General features: G+C 42.0%; 1 protein-coding gene across 2 annotated transcripts in view; it reads left to right on the forward strand.

Moving 5' to 3' along the window:
• The window catches only part of Abracl (ABRA C-terminal like), a 61596-nt gene that overhangs the window by 11948 nt on the left and 35277 nt on the right, over positions 1-14371 (forward strand). Inside the window, exon 2 of one of the 2 annotated variants that reach the window (XM_023712265.1) lies at positions 3136-3237. The exons of the other annotated variant lie outside the window; for it this stretch is intronic. The gene's annotated coding sequence lies outside the window, so the exon portion shown is untranslated. The remainder of the gene's footprint in view (positions 1-3135; positions 3238-14371) is intronic. 2 annotated transcript variants of the gene reach the window in all.

Genomic DNA, 14371 nt, shown 5'->3' on the forward strand with positions numbered 1-14371 from the left:
AGAATATATGCAGCGTATTATTTGTTGAAACTGTACTTCCGATTTGATTTGAAACTGTCTCATTGCTATCTGTTTATCAATAAAATTTTGAAAAAAAAAAAAAAAGAAGGGACAGAAAGAAGCTGCTGAGGCCCCTGCTTGCTTTGCTAATTTTTGCCCACCATGAACTGTGTCTCCCCTGCAGTGCCTGTCTGCCATGCCACCCTGCTTAGGAGCTACTGATTATGGACTTAAACTTCTGTGAGCTGTCAGCCAAATAAATCTTTTCCTCTTTAACTTTGGGGGTCAGGTATTTTTGCCTCAGCAATGAAAGAAAAGCAACTAAGACAAATTTATTTCAGCTAACAGCTGCAAAATTTACCATAATGGTCAATCCAACAAGAACCTAATAAGTATACTCAAATCTCAGCAGATCCAAGATTCACAATAGCCATCCATGTTTTCTAAAAAAATATGTTGACTGAAAGACAAAAAATTACTTATACTGCCAAAGTAGATTTTAAAAGATCTGTTTTGCAAAGTAATAAGCCAGTTTATTCAAAGAGAATCATTCTCTTTTTGTCTTTCCTTTTTTCTCTATTTCTGTCTTTATCTTTTTGTTCATGCTGGGGATCCATACCCAGGACTTCCACAAGTCTAGGTAAGCACTCCACCAAAATGAGCTGCACCCTCCTGCCCATTTTCTTTTTAAAGAAAAATGAAATTTACCTTTTTACTGATACATAAGAACATAACAATTATGTATATTAATTAGATAGCATGGTAATTTGGATGCACTGTGCAATATTAAATCAGATTAAATATATTTATCCTTAGAAATGTTACTTTGTGACAAGGACTTTCAAGTTCTTTCTTCTAGTAGTTTGAAATGTACAGCACATTATTAGTATTTATAGTCACCTTCCTGTACTATAGCATTCCAGGTTTTTGTGATCCTATCTACTGTGACTTAAGCAGCCACCAACTCACCTCACCCCCATCCTCTCTCCCCTGAAAATCATTTCAAAGGATTATTTGTGAGGAAGGCAGTCATTAAGGTAACTATTATGTGTATGAAAAGACGTAAGAGAAATAGAGAAATGCAACTATGGCCTCAACGCAGCAAGTTACCCTTAATTGCCTGATAACAAAGATAAAGTTTGTGGATTATTTGCTTAGTCTTGGTGTTTTTGTAAACAGTTCTATTTATAGAACTCAGGTTTCTTATAGAAAAAGCTTACAGGTAATAGCTTTAATTCCCACCTTACCCTGTAGGGTTTACCATTCCCACTCACATGAAGTTGCCCCTTCTACCTCACAAAAAATCTGCTACCTAGGCTGCCAGCCCATTTGAAGTGACCGTGCTGAAGAGCTATGAATAATTGGTGCCCATAAACCCAGTACCATGTTTTTCTCTTTTTTACGAATAGAATTTCCCAGGTAGCTAATTTCTTTGCTCCTCTTTCCTCTCTGTTTGCTCTCTTTTTCCCTTCTGTGTCTCTCTTTCATTCATTATTAAATGTATTAAAAATATTTGCTGTATGTGAGTCACTGCTCAGTTTGAGGATATGAAGAAAACATTTCATGCCTTGGAAGAGCTAGGGAAAAAGGAAGAATGACATTCAGTTTGAGTATACAAGTAATTACAATGCAGCAGGGTATGATCTAATAGAAACAGACAGCCCCTAGGATATGTAGAAAGGTTGCATATCCAGGCCTCAAGGGGTGAAAAGTAGGTCCCTTTAATCTTCTGCTGCTGACCCAGTATCAGTATTTTCACAGATTGAACAGAACCTGTGAGAGAAGATTAAAGTGATAACATTTCCGAATTGGGTCCCTGAAAATAGTAAAGAATGAAGCTAGAGGTGTCTTGCTAGGTGAAGATAAACACATAGTGATTTAGAAGGAGAGAAAGATGGGAAGATGGAAAAAGCTGAGCAATATTCCCACGGCCAAAACCTTCATGGCGATCAGGCAGAGCCTTGGCGAAATGAGAGTGGAGTCTGCCAGCACCAGACCCCAGGACCTGCTTGACGTTTTCCCTTTGAGGTTCCTTTCTCATTATCTTCATTATTTTGAGAAAAAAAAATTCTTGCAAATAAGACTATTATTCTATCCTTGTAGCTCTGGTCTATTTAAATAAATAAGAGTTAAAGGGTGATTCATATTGGGGTACATGAGTCACCACTTTATTTGTTTTATACCCAACTACTTTTTGATTATTTATCTTTGTCATTTCCCTGGTTCTTCTCAGGACTTCCTTTTTTTTTTTAAAAAAAAAAATGTATTTAGTACCGGGTCTACAGTGTCTCACGTCACAGATCAGACTTGTAGTGATCCTTCATGTTTTTCAGCCTCCCAAGCGCTAGTATCACATGTGCATGTGCGTGCTACCATGCTTGGTCTCCTTAGCTGTCTCTGCATGCCCCAGGGGCGGGGCCGGCACCTGCATCTGCCTAAGCAGGAGCTTTAATCTGCTGAGCTATCTGGCAGGCTCAAGGACTTTCAGTGATGTGCATTTATTGAATGCTTTAACATATCCTTACCTCTGTAGAGGTTCAAGAGTTACCTGAGATCTGTAGGGCTCTCAAGACATCTGTATTAGTCAGGGTTTTACCAGAGGAATAGATATAATACCAGGAACAGATATAACACAAGATATACAAATATATAAGAAATTATAAGATTGACTTATGACAGTCAGCCACCGAGTCAGATGAGGAAGCGTGCAGAGGGCATCTGCATACCCCAGACTGAAGGATTCAGTCCCAAGGTTTGAAGCTCACTGTAGTGCTCTGTGTAAGTCTCTATTAGTTGGCAGATAGGTCTGTGACAGAAGGTTGACCCGGAGGCCAAAGAGTCCGTGCTGGGAGCCTGGAGATAAAGTCCAAGCTAACTGCAAAGACAGAAGTTCCACTGAAGAAGTGGAACACCAAAACCTTCTGCAACTCCTTTAATACCCTTTTTGTGCTGAGTCACTCTGGAGCAGGACCTCCCTGCACTGGGGCCTGGCCCCTCACAGCCCAGGGTGTGGAACAGGTGACAAAACCCACTTGACCCAACGTATCACCAGTGCAACATCTTAGGGCTTTTGCACAGACCTACAAATTCTTGCTATGGACGTCTTTCGGTACATTTAGTTCATTTCACGCACAGGCACTGAGCTCCTACTATGTGTTAATACCTCTGCTGAGAACAGAATGTTCACTGACATAGCCCTTGCCACTGAGGAATGCAGAGGTTAGTGGACAAGAAAAAGTGAGTACTCTACTTGTCTGTCTGCTGTGTTGTATTTTTCTGGTGTATGCTGTTCTCTGCCTGCTTCTCCCACCTTTGTGTTCCAACTTGGCTCCACTCCTGGTCTGAGGAGTCTGGTTTTCTTCTAACAATCTTTGATCTCCTCTTGCATGAACATTTGTGATAGTTTATGAACTTTCAGTTTTTTTTTGGTTTTTTGGGTTTTCTTTTGCAGTACCGGAGATTGAACTCAGGACCTTGTGCTTGCCAGGCAAGTGCTTATTCTACTGAGCTATCTCCACAGCCCCCAAACTTTCAGATTATTTACTGTGAAAACTTGTCTTCCCTTCCTCTTCTGCACTACAGGTGGAAAGCAAATGCTTCCCTTCCCCGCCAGGGAGTGATTTGGAGTTTCAAGGAAAGTGAAAATTTCAGTTTCTAATGAATAAATTTGCCTTGAAATCCTCAAGACCAAGTGTGGAAATGTCACAAGAAAAGAAGGCACCAGAAGGGCAGATGGCAGGCAGTGTTTTGGAGGTAATCAATAAGAAAAAGCTGTGCATGGTAGCATAGGCCTATAATTCTAGCACTCTAGAAGGCTGATGCAGGAGGAATCCAAGTTCCAGCCCAGGCTAGGTAACTTACTGACTTCATGAGGCCTGTCTCAAAATAAATAAAACAAAATAAGGTAAAATAAAATAAAATGGGCTCTGGATGTAGATCAGTGCAAAGGCTCTGAGTTCAATCCCTGAGTTCAATCTGTATGAAAGCACAGATTTTTCTGTGCAATGGATTTTTTTTTTTTTTTAATCAGAAAGTCTACTGGGAGCCTGGGAGTTGAACCTGGAGAACAGGCCTAAGAAGGCTTTGAGTTCATTGCTTGAAAGAAGCACGATGCCTCATCTTCAGAAAGGACCACAGAGAAGGACACTGTTTGAGGGTCTCTATAAGAGAAGCTGAATCCCAGAATCCTGACTTCACTTGGAACCATCTTCCCTTGGCACAGACTGAAGAGTCGTGAATCCTGTCCAGTCAGTGTAGGCTTTCCTTTACCCATAGGCCGGCCAGCAGAGAAAAACCTACTCAGGCTCATTCCCTATAGACATGTCAATATGGACTTCTCCGCAGAGAAGATGCCACAGCATGTCCACTCAGGGAAAAGCACAAGGGCATTGCTCTCAGTCAGGAAGAAGGTGAGGAGAGACATTTTCCCATTTGTGAGTAGGAGTTGAAGCAAAAGAGGTAATAATTGGGCTCCCCATTACCTGTCTGCTTTAGCCCAGACCTTCTGAACTGTGCTTGCCCACAAAAAACTGACCACCAATACGTCTTCAGTTTCCACAGCAAGCTATATTCTAGAACTATGATATTCTAGAAAATTGTTCAGAAACAATATTCTTTTCTCTCCTGTTTCGCAACCTTCTACTATATTTGATTTTGCATTGCTTATAGTCTACCTTTTCTTATCATATCTATATTTTCTCTGAACTTGAATATAATAGTAGTCAGACTCCAGGCTTGGTGATCTTATTGCTTCTGGCCCTGTGGGCCTTGGCTGGCCTGCATGATTTTGACTCCTACAGCCTCACGGTCTTCTGCCCTGCTTGATGCTCCAAGACACTCGTCCTTGGCCAGTGCCCTGATCAAGCTACACTCTGTCTTCCTCTCACCAGAGGGACAGCCTAGTGTCAGATCCTGTCCTCGAGCCTAGGGAAAAGAAAGTAAGTTTTCATTAGCACTGGACTGTATCCACTTAAGTCTAGCAGTTAGGTCTAGTTTTCAATTTCCCTTAAGTTGCAATGCAAGCCTAGTATAGTTTTCTCAAAATTTCAGAGGAAGAGCTAACTTCTTGCATTGTGTCCCAAGCATGGAAAATGGGTGCTGTGGCTGGTTACAATGAGAGTTCAAACTTACGGGCATGAGACACACACTTCCCTGTCCTCTTGGACACCTGATATAGAGTTTGCAAGCCATGGAATACCTCATCAGCTAATGGAGAAAAAGCCCTGGTCATATATAACCACACAAGATTAACGTACATATTAATTCTGATATGATAAATAGAAAATCAGAAGTTACTGTAAAATCAGACATTCCTGCTGAGAAAACGTGCCAATTTTCTAGACTTTTTCATCCCTACAACATGGCGAGCCAATGCCAGGGACATGCACCTGCAGTATTATCTTACATGGAGGCTGCAATACCCACACCCTACTCACCAACTCCAAAAGTGTCTGCCTAGCCTCATGCTTGACAGAGTGGCTCCCAAGGCCTGGACCTATAAGCTCCATCATTTAATCACACAGAATAATAATGGTTACTATCTTTCAAGGATTGTTTTGAATGAGGGTGAGGTCCTGTTAGGCCTCATAATTACTGTAAGAAGAAGGGTGTCATTATTATTCTTAGTTAATATGTGAGAGATCTGAGTTGTAGGGAAATTGAACTGAAGGACACACATGAAGTGGGAGAGCTAGGATCAATCTAGGCCTGCTGGCCGCGAGGTGTGTGCTTTAATGTTTCCACAGTGTTGATGAGGATCTCAGCTTCACAGAATCCATTTTTTTTCCCTTAAAAAGACAGTTTTTGATAACAAAAACTTGGAGCATGTAAAAAAGTTACAGTAAATCATTAGCATGGAATGCCTAAATTACTTAATAATGGGAATGAAAGCATGCAAAATTTATATAGCTTAAGACCATAATCTATTAACCATAAAATAGTTCTGTACGTTATTATACAGAAATTATTTAAATAGCATATACTCACTAGAACACATAGCCAATAAAATGTTATACAGCCTGCTTGGAGTGCTTTTGATTTATATGGCATTTGGTAGTAGCCTATAGCAAAACCATAAGCACCCCCAAAAAGCTGATGCAAATATACAATGATGCGCACTAAACAATGATGAATCTAACTAAAAATCATTTATAATTAATCATAAACATATTTAAATGCACATTATAGTAATTAAAAAGTCCAATAACAGCAACTAAAAACAATAATTATCGCAAGATAACTTTGGTGCCTGCCTCGCTGATAATTTGGAGAAACTGCAAGCAGGTGCTGAAACAGAGCAAGGCAAGGCCGCCGGTATTCTTAGTAGAATGACTTTTTTATCTCATCTTATCACACTGCTGGCTGCTTGCCATGTGTATATTTCAGTCGTCTCTGTCTTTAATTGGTTTGAAAATAAGCCTGGCGTTAGCTGGCGGGGACTCCCTGTTCTTAGGAGATACAGAACAATAGTTTACTAACTACAGACAAAAGCTTCTGTTTGTACATTATGCACCTTAAATTTAGTACAGTATGAAAAGGGAGAGTTTAAAGGATTTTTTTCCCCCTTTGGCTAGTTCTGGCTGCCTTAAGGGCGGGAGTAGCACAGCTTGTGGGGCTGGGGATCAAACCACGCTCCCCTGAGCCTGACTGCATTTGGCCAAGCAGCGCTTTAAACAACTGAGCTATCGGGCAAGCCCTGAAAAGGGAGAGTTTGGCAAGAGACTGTGCCATCTCAGATCTAGCACAATTTAGTAGACAGTTCTGTAGCAGAGCCAACAATCCTTAATTTGAGGTATTTGATTTTTTTTTTTTTTTTTTTTCCAAACCAGGGATTGAACTCACGCCCTTGCGCTTGCCAGGGAAGCGCTTATTCCACTGAGCCATCTCCCCGGCCCCCATCAATCCTTAATTTGTGATAAAAAAAAAAAACCCTGCTAGAGATCCATCAGGTGCATAGCAGGCACTCAGCAAAGCTTGTTACACAAATGTTTGCTTAATGGTTATAATGATCACTGACAAATACAATTCTCTTAGCTGCAACATGAGTATTACATTTTTGCTTTAGTGTAATATACCTGCTCATCTTTTTCTTCTGTCATGAACTTTGAATCTTATGAATGTGCCAGGCATTATACCTGTAGGATCATCAACATTATTTTAAATTTAATTCTGTGACTATTAAAATAAACTTTGGATAAAGCCAGTCTGATGTGGCACGTCCAGCACTACTGTTCATAAATTGTTAAGATTCTTACGTTAATAACTATTTTTTCCTGCAGTTCTATTTTGTCTCTGTCACTTTTCTCTCATTGCTAGGACAAAATACCTGACACCTAGAATGAAGGAGGGAAAGGTTTATTTAGTTCAGTTTGTGGAGGTTTCAGTCCATAGTTGGCTGGCTCCAAGGCAGAGTGGGGCATGACAGAGGGCAGCAGTTCATGGCAGTGAGAAATAGCACAGAGCAAAGGGAGCAGCTGCTGCAGCAACTAGCAAGCCTCTAGCCCTTCTCCACATTGTATTCGGGCTGTTTGCCCCACGGCAGATGTAGCACCTGTATGTGTAATCCTAGCATTGGATCAGCTGTTGGGCTGCAGGGATAGCTTAGTGGTCTAAGCACCTGCTTAGGCAAGCGCAGGGACTGGGGTTCAATCCCTGGCACCACATGCTGTGTGGGCCCCACCCTGGGCGCACTGTGTCATCCACCAAGACTGGACATGGTGGTGCAGGCCTGTAATCCCAGCGCTGGGGAAGCTGAAAACAGGAGGATGAAAACACTATGAGTCCTAGCTGTGTAGTGAGACCCTGTACCAAATACATAAATAAATAAAAATAAAAATAAAATAATTAAACATAAAAACCAGTTTATATGAAGAATTTCACAGGTAATTAATATTTGAAATTCACACCATGCTGTAAATTATATCAATGAAACTTTCATTTTTGTACTTGCCTGTTCACCTACGAGAATATTCAACTGATTTTTATCTCCACAAGTAGATCATTTCAACTGTCTGTAATCTAGAGGAAACAACAGCAGAAACATTATCCATTAATCTCAATAAAAACACATAGATGTAAAATACCAATGAGAATAATTATTCATGCTAAATACATACTAAAAATTTTAATAGCACTTCTTTTGTAGAAACCTATTTAAATTTTGTTGAAATTGAAAGAAACAATCAGTGTGTAACGACTAAAAAAATTGGTTTATAAATCTAATCTTTCATTTTAAGTAGCCTTGAATGGGTCAAGAGGTTAAATAGTCAACCCTCAATCAAGTCCTTTCAACTAACTACTGCACTTCCACTCCCTACCAGGCTTGGTGCCAAGCATTGCAAAATGTACAAAATGAGCAAGATACTGTCCCCTCTCAAGAACTTTATAGTTTACTGAGGACAAGTGGTTACAGCACACGTTCCAATACAATTTAAATAAATGTGCTACTGAAAACAGAAGACTATAGCAACTTTTGTTTTCTAACAGTGTTGTCATAGTTGACATCACTCAGAGACTAAGCTGCTAAAAACTTATTTTCACTGATAGAAATCAGCAGTGGAAGAAAAAAAGAAGGAAAAAGAAAAAAGGGGGTGGGGTGGCCTTCCAAGTGGCCTAAGGTTCAGAGAAGTTCTTTTATTCAGCAGAACACATTAATGAGACCTTGGATTCTGGACTAGAGCGTTAATCTGCTCTGCGTGACAAAGGAGGGGACTGAAGGTTCTGGCGTTGGAGGAGCCGAGCCTTGGGAAACAGAAAGCTTTGAGATGTGTAGACCGTGCTGGACAGCAGGTGGGAGGAGAGGCTGGAACCATGGGGATTGGGGCCAGGGAACGAGTTCAGAGGCAGGGCAGCCGGAGAACTTTGGAACAGGAAGCCGCATACTCCATTATAAGTTGCTTGCTTTCCTGTAATGTAATTTGCCTTCAACTTTTAATTTTCTTGTACAGCCTGATACTCATATGTCAGATGTCAGTTTTGCAGGGAATAGTGTGGGGAATGAATCTCTTCCATGTCAGTTTATCCATGTACATTTATAATTCTGCAGGGGTGTGTGTGTGTGTGTGTGTGTGTGTGTGTGGTGCTGGGGATTGAGCCCAGGGCCTTGTGTATGCAAGGCAAGAGATATACCTCTGAGCCACATCTCCAGCTCCTCTCCCAAGGGCAGTATTTGAACATCCATGAAATGTGAGAAGTAATTGAGATTAAAGAATTCAAAGCCAACAGAAAACATAAAAACACACATCCTAAGAATTTGCAAAATATACGTGTCTCAGTACAGAATGCCACAGGCTAGGTAACTCATGAACAAAAGAAGTTTATTTCTCATAGCTGTGAAAGCTCTGAAATCTAATATCAATGTGTTGGACTCTGACCCACAGTGGATAGCCCATGGTGAAAGCTCAGAAATCCTCTTGATCGTACAAAGTGCTAATGTTGTCATGGGGTCCCACCCACAAGAGCTCATCTAACCTTTATTATTTTCCAAAAATTTCAACCCTAAATATCATCAACATGTGAATCTGGGCATTCCACATGTAATTGTTTGAGAGACATAGTCAAACACTAGCAGCAAAAGACATCATGGAACTTCTTAGAAGGCATGGAGTTGTGAATTTGAGTAGGTTTTATTAAATGATGGAGGTAAGAGTAAGACTTGTAGTGTATAAATAAGGTGACCTGAGGTCTGTCCTAAAAGAGATCCAAAGTGCTGGAGGACTTTCAAGAGGGGGCTATGGATGGAGAGGAATGAAGCAGGAAGGGGGCAGAGGTAGCTTCTTAGTTCATTTCCTATAAAATTCTTTGCAGTAGAAAAGGAGGGCCACAGTTTTGTTTCATCATGACAATGTCCCTACAAGGTGGGTGAATTACCACTACCTTTTAGATCAGAAAACTGATTCTCCTAGAGGTCAACCCGGTTTGCTCACTGCATAGCATGCCAATCCTTGAGAGGAGGTTTGCAGAAGAGAGGGCCTTGCCAGGCATATGATATCTGAGTGGGGAAGGAGAGACTCAGTTCTCAAAATCACCTCTCTGAGGACATGATTTTGGGGATATTGATGGCAGAAAGAAGCAGAGTCATTTCATACAAGAGGAAAGATGAGTGGAGGAGAAGTAATCAATGGTCTGCAAATACATAATAGAATGTCAGGCTTTTTAGTGAGATGCATGTTCAAAAAGCAGCGGTGTTAACATGGTTGAAGGGCAGAGTTTTTGGCCTCCGATGTCATGCAGACCCCCAAAAATGCACCCATGGTTTTGACAAAAGTGGCCTTATAGCCCCTTAAAAGTGACTCAGGCACTGCTGTCATCATGGCCGCACATCACAGCTGCTGTCTGCAGCACAGCTGGGGGAGAACAAGAATGCGCTACCTGGCTGTGTTACATCCCGAATGAGGGAGTTTTTAAAAAGCCAACCAGAAATGAGAACCTGAAAGCAAAGTGAAGATCGAGGGCTTATCTAGATTTTCCTTCAGTTTCAAGAGCTTTTTCAGAAACACACCCTGTCAGGACCAGAGCCAACCTGAGTGACCTAGTCAGCTCTGGTCTGTCTGTCCACATGGAGTTAGAGCTGGCCCTGAAGTTGCACTAGATCTCAGTAGGCAAAGAAGGGAGAGAAGGGAAGGACTCACCAGGGAGAGCGAACAATCTGAGCAGAGGCAAGAAAGCATTAGGTAAACATTTACAGAACTCAATGGACCTCCGCTCATCCCTTGCTACACTCTGACCAGAAGCAAGAACAGAATGTGCTAGTCCGCTTAATGGATTCCTGTTTCTCACAGAGCGTATGGGAAGGTGAAGACTGGAAAGTGGCAGGGGCCCAATTGTGGAGGCTTTGAAAGGTGCAGTGAAAAGTTTACGCTTGCTTCGTAGACCATGAAGGGTTGTTGTAGGTTTTGAACAGCCCTGTAACATGATAAAAGCTGTGTTTTCAGAAAGTTAGCCTGCCATTAGGTGCTGGATGGGCCAGAGCAGAGCGTCTCAAGCTTAATGTTGTATGGATCCCATTTCTTATTCTGAAATTCTGTATTTCTAACCAGCTTTTGCCCTTAGGGATTCTAAAGCAAGGCTGTTGGAATGGACGCAGAAAGCTTCAGTTTCGACCTGTGAGGACTGAACATAGCAAAGGAGCCTGTGAGAGAACCAGAGTGAAATAGAGATGTGGTAAAGTCAGCTTTCCACTTCTGGAAAAAATACCTGAGAAAAACAAACTTAATTAAGGGCAGATGCTTTCAGCCCTATGCGTAGTCACCTTACCGGTAAATAACACAGGTACTCCCTACAGGAGTGTGTGTGAGAGGGGCGACTTCACGTTTAAGCCATAAGACGGAGTCGTGGAAAGAGCTCTTGCCCCATCCCTCTGTACAGGAAATGTCTGAGCGGGAGTACATTCTCTGTCTCCCTGCTGTTTCTTTCCAGGGTTTTCTCTTCATTTCACTTCAGAGATAGCTAGAGAAGTTGAGGCTGTATGAGTCTGAAGAGCAGGGACCCCTTCGGCTTGGCAGCATTCCCCAGATCCTTCCGAGCACGTTAGGTGTGCCTGGAGCAGCTGGGACCCATCATGTATGTCCCTTGCTGGCATCTGGGCTGCCGCTCTGCTTCCTTCCCTCTGTGCCCAGCTCCGGATACCTGGCCACGTCCAATGAAAGGATGGAGAGATACGTTTTACTCCGTAAATGTTTATTTAGTGCTGCTTTCTGTGTGCTTGGACCAGAGTCTCACAGATTTTTTTTCCAGACCTGATCCCCATTCTGCATTGCTTCAGGGTTCTTAGAATCCTGTCTCTTGCTGGCACCCGCCCCACTCATCCACTCCCAGGGTTCATGGTCACCCTTTTGCCAATCCCCAGCAGCCTAGACTTCCAGCCAGTGAATGCTGGGCTGCTTCCTCCTCTCCCTTGGGCAGGATTGTGACTGAGGGGCTTGGGGACAATGCCATGTGACATGTGGAACTAGAACAGGCTATTGTGTTGCCAAGTGGAAATCATCAGTGACTAAAGAGAACAGCTTTAGTAAAAGGTGAAGCCAATAGCCAAATGACAAGCCATGGATTAAATGGTGGATGGCAAGGGACAGAGGCAGCAAGTTTCAAGTTTTTGTGAAGAAATTTGTTAAGAAGAGGATAAAATGGAAACACAGGCTAGCAGTGGGAGGAGGGGAACAGATTTGTGCGTGAGCACTGGAGGAGAAGGAGCTAGCATCTACGGAAAGAAAAATGTAAAAATGTTCCAACAGAGATTGGAGAGAAAGAAAGCCCTTTGTTGCCCTTTGTTGCCGTTCCCAGGGACATTTACATTTCCCAGGGAATGTTTCAGTCTGCAGAAAGATTGCACTTGGCCTGCACAGGTATTTTAAAAACATTTTAATGAATTGTATCACTTCTTTTAAAAATGGGAAATTTTGTTTTAAAACGTTGATATTTCTTTTTCTTGAAAAATGGCGCCACCTGGCAACCTTGGGGGCACTTTCACAGTGCAGCTGTTGGCCTCGTCCAAAAGGTGTTCTACCAGGGCTAGTTCACCTACTTATCATATTTGCCTGCCTCTACAGGCACCTGATGTTGAAAACTCTATTCTTCTGTTACATAGTTATGTTTGCGTGCGTATATTACACACACACACACACACACACACACACACACACGTGTGTGTGTGTATCTGCAGCCACCCACACAGGGATTTCAAGAGTAAGCATGGTAGTAGAGGAGATAATCTGGAGGGAAATGACCTTCCTGAGGATCCTTCAGGTCTTGCTGTGCAGCTTGGTCCTTCTGTGTCTCCAGGTAAAATGGTCTTTTGCTCGCCAAGGAAGCTTACCTCCAGGGATGCCACGAGTGATGGAGCAGGGCAGGAACCCAGAACAGCCCTTACCTTCTCAGGATAGACTAACCAGACATCAGTGAGCTACTCTAGCCAAAGAGCAGCAGAACTTCTTTCAAGTTTCTTCGAGCAGCTGCTGTCACGAGCTTGTTGCTGGCTTCCAGCTTCACAGGCTTACCCAGACCGGTGGTACATTAGAATTACCTGGAAGCCTTAGTACATGAGCCCCCCAGAGATTCTGGGTTCATCGTCACCTGGTGGGGGGCCCTGAGCAGTGCTCTATCAGCATGGTCAGTGTGCTAATGTGACTGACCACCAACGTTGCCCTTGGTGGTACTGAGCCCTTTCACACAGCCTTCCAGGTTCCCCTAGACAGCACCTTAGAGAGCTGGATTAGAAATGGTAAAAAACCCCAGCGGCCTGTCTGGCTGCTCTTTGCGCAGAGCACCTAACCTCTCATGACTAAATTTAATGATCTTGAAACTTTAACTGTCCGCTGGCAACACAGACCATTTGGCTCAGGCTCAATGCGGGATCAGGTAGTCTCTCTCTGATTGGAGCTGCAACAAACAAAGACTGAGAAAAAAGAAAGCAGAAGAACTGAATCCCAAATGAAACAATTCTATGAGGTAAGGGGGAAATGTGGGTAGGGTGACCAGTTGTCCTAATGAGACTAGGCCTGTCCCAGATTTAACCTTTTTGCTGAATTACTTTGTTGTATGGGTTTCTTACAAGAAAGTTAGGAGGTTAAAACACAGATATTTGTAAATTTGTTGGTTGGTGGGTTGGGAATGGGGGAAGACCTGGAAAAAGCTATAGTAGTTGATCATCTTATTAAGGTTCTTATCAGTTTTACAGGTTTTGCCAATTTTTTTTTCTTTTTTAGAGTTGGTAACAGTTCTGTCAATAAAACTTGCTGAAATAATAGAAAAGTTCTGAGTTGGAGGTGGCAGCAACCACCTTAAATTTCAGCACTGTGGGAGGCTGAGCAGAACTGTGTGAGCCCAACAGAGTAACTCGTAAGAACTTGTGTTAGCAAAATAAAAATAAAATAAAAATGAGTTGTGGGTGTAGTTCAGTGTAAAGGTCCTGGGTTCAATCCTTAGTACCCCAAACAAAACAAAGCAAAATAAAACACAAGGAATCAAAACAATTTTAAAACTGTGATACTAAATATAGTAGCCATTAATCACTTGTCACAACTGAGCATTTGAAATGTGGTACTGTGAGTAAGGATATTAATATTCAATATTATTTTACTTCAGTTAATCTAAGAGTAAATGACAACATACGTAAGGGGTGAGTAGCTGCTCAGTGAACAAAGCAAATTTACAGAGTTGATATTATTTGTACTTCAGTGCTAATTTTTCCATTCTAAGTCCCAAGTCACTTGCACATATTTTGTTTCCTATCCTTGGATATCCATGACAATATCTGTCACACTCTTTCAAAATAATTTAGTTACTGGTGCTACTACAATAAATTCTTATTTCTGACAACAAAAGAGCTTTTTTGGGGGGAAAATATTGCTTCTGATTTGGGAGTAAGAGAAAAAAA

This window comes from Octodon degus, unplaced genomic scaffold (assembly GCF_000260255.1).
Source record: "Octodon degus isolate 3935 unplaced genomic scaffold, OctDeg1.0 scaffold00024, whole genome shotgun sequence".
NCBI classification, from domain to species: domain Eukaryota; kingdom Metazoa; phylum Chordata; class Mammalia; order Rodentia; family Octodontidae; genus Octodon; species Octodon degus.